The following is a 6,369-nucleotide window of genomic DNA, read 5'->3' as shown; positions in this document are numbered from 1 at the left end:
CTATTTTCCGTTTTATTTTGGTGTGTGTTGTGTCTGTGTGAACCTGTGTCTTGTTTCTCTCATCACCCTCAGTGTGTCTGTTTGAGTATCTTTTTCAGCTTCGTTGTGATTCTGTTCATTTCTTTTGGATCTTTGGCTGAATGTTTTATAGACTTTACTGTCATGGTCCGGGTGAATACGGGGTGTTTCCACTCTGCTGGGCTCCACCTTCAGACGGAGACTCCAATCAGCTTCCACACCTGTTTCCAATCAAGTCACCTGCATATAAGACCAGCGTTCACGACAGACCCTTGCCAGATCTTCTGCTAACACATGTTAGTGCTAGGCCGCCAAGCCCTTGCGAGAACTCTGGAGTACTGTTTTTTCTCTTCACCGTGTTTTCTTTCCTTTTTCGCCATAGGACCCATCTGCCTGCCTCCCTGCTCAGCTCCCCACTCCAAGCCTGTTCTGGATCTGCTTTGGACACTCCTCACCCGGAACCCCCTGGACACTCCCTCCTCAATTGACACTTCAAATCTGCAACGCGTAAGCCCAAACCACCATAGCCTAATCCTCCAGCTGTGATTCATTGAGACTTCCACTGACTACTTTCCTCCTCTCATCATAGTGACTTCACACCTCCCTCCAAGCCGCTGCCCCCTTTCTCCATTCCCCGGATCCCTCTGTGGAATCCAGCCCTCAGAGTTTCTCGTTCACAGTTTTGCCTCACAGTTTTCTGCTCATAGCTTTCACAGTTCATAGCATGCATAGGTTATAGCATTCTTAGTTTTCTGTTTTGTAACTTCGCTCAGCTCTGTAAATAAACTTTGTGCTCACGCCCGTTTGCCTCCCTCTGTGTCTGCATTTGAGTCCACACCCACTGCCTGGCCCTCTCGGCCGTAACATTTACACCAATAAAGGTGTAGGTGTGCTTGCAGGCCCTTATCTTGTTATTCCCTGATATTTAATTATTTATCAAGCATCTCTGATCACTCATATCGTCACAAGTTCAGCAGATCTCCACATGAAGCATTCAGGGCTGAAAAGCAAGTCTGTTAAAACTGCATCCAGATCGGTTTCAGACCCGCTGCAGGAGTCACAGCATGAAGACTAAATCCTGTCTCATCAGTCTGAATAACTGCAGCAGAGTGATGTCTGTGACAGAGAGGAGCAGAAACCAGCATTGGTACCCTGATGTTGGATCTCATAACTCACAATATGCACTCTGGGTAAACTTTGAAGGATCATATCGCCTACAGCTGTTTTACTTTGGAACATAAAATATTAAAGTAATCAGCTCACTCTGAATTTGTGGGACTTGTGGATGTGGAGGCAATGGTTGTAAAACCAAACAAGTTTAATATGAACCTCGATGGCGTGGAGAGTGTGAGTACACGGAGAGTTAAAGAGGACGTCCCTGCAGCTCGCCGTCCACCAGCACATTAATGAGCTCAGAGCTGCCCTCACCTCTGGCCTCCTAACAGCTCTGAACATCACTGCTGCTGTGGAGCTTCACACTGAGCTGAAACTCAGCAAACTCAGAGAAGGAGACAAGAGTGACACACACTAGGGCCCAAAGTTCATATCTCGATATTCTTCAGATGGCGATATACGATATATATCTCGATAAATTTAAGCCATAAAGTAGGAACAAAAAGAGAGTTCTTAGTCAAAGCTGTGTCCCAGATCTCACATAGGCACACATACAGCCTAGATATACATGAAAAAATTACTTAGAAATAAATTATCAGCATTTATTAAATAATAATGCTCCATAAATAAAATAAAACAATGCTGTCTTAATGTTGCGGTCAGTAAGCACAATCATTCTTGCTGGTCATACTTCAGACGCACTGTCGATTTTTGAGAAAATGAAAGGATGAAAGGAAAAATACGGTGCACGAGTTTTGTAAGATGGTTTGTTTCGGGGCAGGAGGCTGGAGACAGTTACATTAGCATGACCAATTATGCAAATTAGGCGATGCCATCATTTAGCGACTTCTAGCAACTTTTAGGACAGCCAATAGCAATTTTCCTTACTGAGGAGTTGGCAACACTGCGTGCAGCCCCACGCACGGGGCGATCCGCGGTAACTCGTTAACGAAGATTTGCCGCGTTAAAGCAGTTATGGCGTTAACGTCATTTTAACAAGAGTAACGCTGACAGCACTAAAATAATAATCTCCAAATGTTTTATTTTTACCGACCAGCTCCTCTTTGATAGCTGCCATGTCCATCCTGTTCTTTGCCTGCAAGTGAAGCGATGGCAGAGGGGGAGTTATGTTCAGTGAAGGAGAGAGGCGAGACAGAGTAACACCGCGTAGGGACAAAAGTGGATGAAGGAGAGGCAAACTTGCGGTTCCACAAGTATAATTATTACGTAACATAGACTATATCGATATAAATGATATTGTCACATCTCATATCTCATATAAAAATATATTGATATATTTAAAAACTCGATATATTGCCCAGTCCTAACACACACACACACAAAGACAAAAACACAAATCCCAAAAACGTTGACTCTGTTCATCTGGACGTAGCGTTAGTGGGAGAAACATTTCATCACTCATCCAAGTGACTTCTTCAGTCTCAGCTGACTGCAGGTTTCACCAACATTATAAACAGTACATTTGCTCAATAACTGAAACCAGCCCACTGAAAGAACAATGGGCTGTGAGGTCAGTTCCTTGATCATTAATACGCAATTTGTCATGACCAACGATCAACAACCACTGATCAAAGCCCACTGATCAATTGCCATGAATAATATTGCAACTGCTCATCCACTTTGTCATACAGCGATATTAAACTGCCACTAAACTAAACTAACTAAACTGCCACTGTTTGTATTGATAACACATAAGCATATAGGGAGTGATATCTGAAGACTCTAAATGGTGACTTTGTAATGTATGTTACTATACTAGGTTATAACACTTTAAATACAAAATATTTTTTCCCTGGATATTTTTTTACTAGTCGTTTAAACAAATTTTGTGCAGTACGTCCACATAAATAAAACATAATTAGCCTCTGAATAAAGTCAGGTAAATTAAAAAGGGTAAATAAAGCTCCTGTTGTTTTATGGGACTACAAACTACAACTGTCTTAAGGCACAGAGAAAATCCAAACCTGTATCTACAGAGAGTGAGCTGGGTGTTTGGAGGTTTGTGTTCTCACAGTTCTTCTTGTTTGTCATCACTTTTTCTGGCTAAGTGCTGGCTTTCGTGACTCTTGCGTCATGGGAGGTGACTGTCACAGTGTGAGACTGCTCTTTATTGTATCACACAGAGATTTGTACTCACCCACGTCTTTGTGTTGGACTGTTTTCAAGACGTTTCTCGTGCTCTTGCTTTTGTAACACATGCGTTTTCCAGCATTTGGGAACCTTTGTGTTTATTATTATTATACGTGTTTGTGTGATATGCTGAGGACTCACACTCTCCTTTACACTCCTTTTTGTGAAGCAGCTCCCACGTGTCTGCAGTAAGTCTGCGTCTGTTTTGCATCATCACCGTCTGCAGCACTTCATCTCGCTCTGCATGTCTGGTGTCTTCTGCGCGTCTCCTTTTGATCTCTGAGCAGTTGCATTAATTTGGGTTTGTTTCTCTGCGTGCTCTGCGCTGCTCACTTCGTTTTGTGTATTTACAAAGATTTGTGTTGTCTAAGCTGCTTGTTTCTGTTTGCCCTCTGGTTTTGTGCCTTGCTTGTGTTTATCTCCCATCTAGTTTTTGTTGTTTTTTGTCTTTGTGGTGCTTTTGCATCTCCAAGGTTCTTCGCTGATGTTTCTTTAGTGTATCTTTGTTGATCTCTTGGTGCTTCTTTCATGGCTTGTGGTCTTTTTTGTGTTAAAAAAAAAAAAGCTGCATGCTATTTTTGTTGGTTTGTGTTTCTTTGTGTTCAACCGATTGATTACCCAGCATTAAATGTTAATCCTTACTGTGAGCACAGGCCTGCGTTCAGTGAGGCCACAAATCGATTAATGAGTCAGTTAGAGGAACAGTAAGAACCCTTTAACCCTTTCTACCAGCAGCTGTGATTAAAGACCATCATTCTGCACGTTTCCAGCCTCATCTTTTACTTTTGTGTCATTTATGACACACTCGGTGCTCCTCTCAGAACCTCTGAGTCTGCCTGCCTGAGAACAAAGACCCTGAATTGAACAGAAAACTGCAGAAAAGAGAGCAGCTTGCCCCACACAGAATCCCGTCAGAGGTGTGAAGGCGACTCAAAGCGTCTTAATTAACACTCAGCCACATCTCTATGCTAAATATAGAGGAGAAAAAGAAGAAACTGCCTCCTCCAGCCTCAGAAAAAGCTCCATGTGACATCAGCTGGTGTATTTATAGTCTGAGAATCTGCTTCTGTTCAGCACACACACTCAGAGCTGAGTGTGTCTCCTTCTGAGTTCCCACAATCCTTTGTGGTCGCTGACAGATGGTGACAATCAGAACCGTCGCCAGGAGACGAGAGGACAGGACGTCCTGTTCATAATTGAACGATCACACGGTCCAGCTAGGAGTCACTCCGGACCCCTTCACTTTCATTTCAGACAAATCAGCCGCTTGGTCAGCAGCAACCTGTTGGACTCTGCACAGCTGACCTACGTGGACATGTTTGAGTAGATCGGTCAGAGAGTGGAAGGGTTCTTCTTCCAGTTCAAGTGATGACCTTTCATTTTCACTCACTGCTCTCTTTGTTTCTCTTTGTCTCTCTGGTTCGTTGCATTGCTCCGTCCTGTCTCCATCTTGTGTTGCTCATGAGATAATCTCGGATTCAGTCAAAGTGCGGATAACTCCAGAAAAAAGTGGAATCACTGGCTTGTGGCACCCGACCCATGTAGCTAGTATTCAAATTAGATCAAAGGGGTGTTGTAGTATTACAGGAAAGTCCCTGGGTTCTTCGATTTTGTAACTTGCCGTACTAACCTGTAATGCTGATGAAATTGTGTTTTTACCAGGAAACCAGGTGCACACTGTCAGTAATGTTACTTTATATCCATGCTGCCGCAAGAATACAAACTTTCAGCATTTAGTCCTACTAAGAATTTGTGGTTAAGCCTCACTGAAACAATCAAAGTGAATCGGGCTATTGACAAGCACCTGAAGTGAAATACAAACTCACACACAGCACTCATTAACACAAAAAAGACTTTAGTCAGCACTGCCAAACATTTCAAATAGTCCCAATCACTGAAGTATCTCTGAAACTCAAACACCAAAATACTCACGCATGCTCTCACACTGATGTACTGCAACCATAAATCGGAGTCCTTTAAGTTGAAATTAAATGAAGGGTGCAGGCCCGTGTGGATGTTTGCGTGCTCTGTGGTCTGAAACTATGAGACCCTCTCACTTGCAAAGCAAGCAGGAAAACAAAAAAAGACTTAGCATGTGCCACAGTTAGGCTGTAAAAGCCTGAATTAGTGATGGAAATGGGAGGAACCATCAAAGACACAGATGAGAGGGCACAGTGACAGAACTGAAAGCCCACAGAAGAAAGTGAACATCTGGGTCCACCTGTGCTTCACCAGGAGGATAAGTTCAAGGGCAGCCTCCTGGTGCTGTAGCACTCAGTCCATTTACTTTCTCTTAAGTCTTTTAATGACTTCCAACATCGGCACACATTAACACATCAACTTAAACCGCTATACGTGGTACATGTGCTAACACTGCTAGTCACTAATATGCTATCCGCTATTAGCTCGTTTAAACAGTGACTCTGACAGAAACATTTAAAACAAGCCTCAGAAATATTTACTTCCTTAACCCAAACCCTGTAGTCACCATGGTAACAGCCTCTTCTTCGCTGGTCTTCACTGGTGTCACCTGCTCTGTGTCTGTACATGTGTCGCTTTCTCTTTCCACATGTCATGCAGCCGTCAACGTCAGGTCCCTCCCCCACAACTCCCTGATTGGTCCAAAATTCACAGACGCCCAATACCAGCAAACAACCCCAGGAGTCTGCTGCTCAGCAGGGTAGGTAGCAGACTGTGCACGTGTATTCAGTTTTATTAACATACAGAAAATACACTGAATAACACAGAAAATAATTTGTTCAGCTTCTGAACTTTAAAGCACTTTTAAATCAACTTTTAGCTATTTAAGCATTTTGGAACTATTTACTCATTTACTATAGTCTCTTATTGGCTGGGCTACAGCATTATTTATTATTATTATTATTATTATTATTATTATTATTACGGGCAGCACGGTGGCATGGTGGTTAGCACTGTTGCCGCACAGCAAGAAGGTCCTGAGTTCAATTCCACCATCAGGCCAGGGTCTTTCTGTGTGGAGTTTGCATGTTCTCCCCGTGTTTGCGTGGGTTCCCTCCGGGTACTCCAGCTTCCTCCCACCGTCCAAAGACATGCAGTTTGTGGGGA

General features: G+C 43.2%; 1 long non-coding RNA gene across 1 annotated transcript; it reads left to right on the top strand.

Annotated features, from left to right (window-relative positions):
- The first annotated feature begins 292 nt into the window (after positions 1-292).
- LOC145421607 (uncharacterized) lies at positions 293-819 on the top strand. Its single transcript, XR_013902981.1, has 2 exons — positions 293-525; positions 608-819. It is a non-coding gene; the product is annotated as an uncharacterized LOC145421607 (long non-coding RNA).
- The last annotated feature ends 5,550 nt before the right edge of the window (positions 820-6,369 follow it).

Source organism: Astatotilapia calliptera, chromosome 17 (assembly GCF_964374335.1).
Source record: "Astatotilapia calliptera chromosome 17, fAstCal68.1, whole genome shotgun sequence".
Classification (NCBI taxonomy): domain Eukaryota; kingdom Metazoa; phylum Chordata; class Actinopteri; order Cichliformes; family Cichlidae; genus Astatotilapia; species Astatotilapia calliptera.
This window is presented reverse-complemented; position numbering and strand designations above follow the sequence as displayed.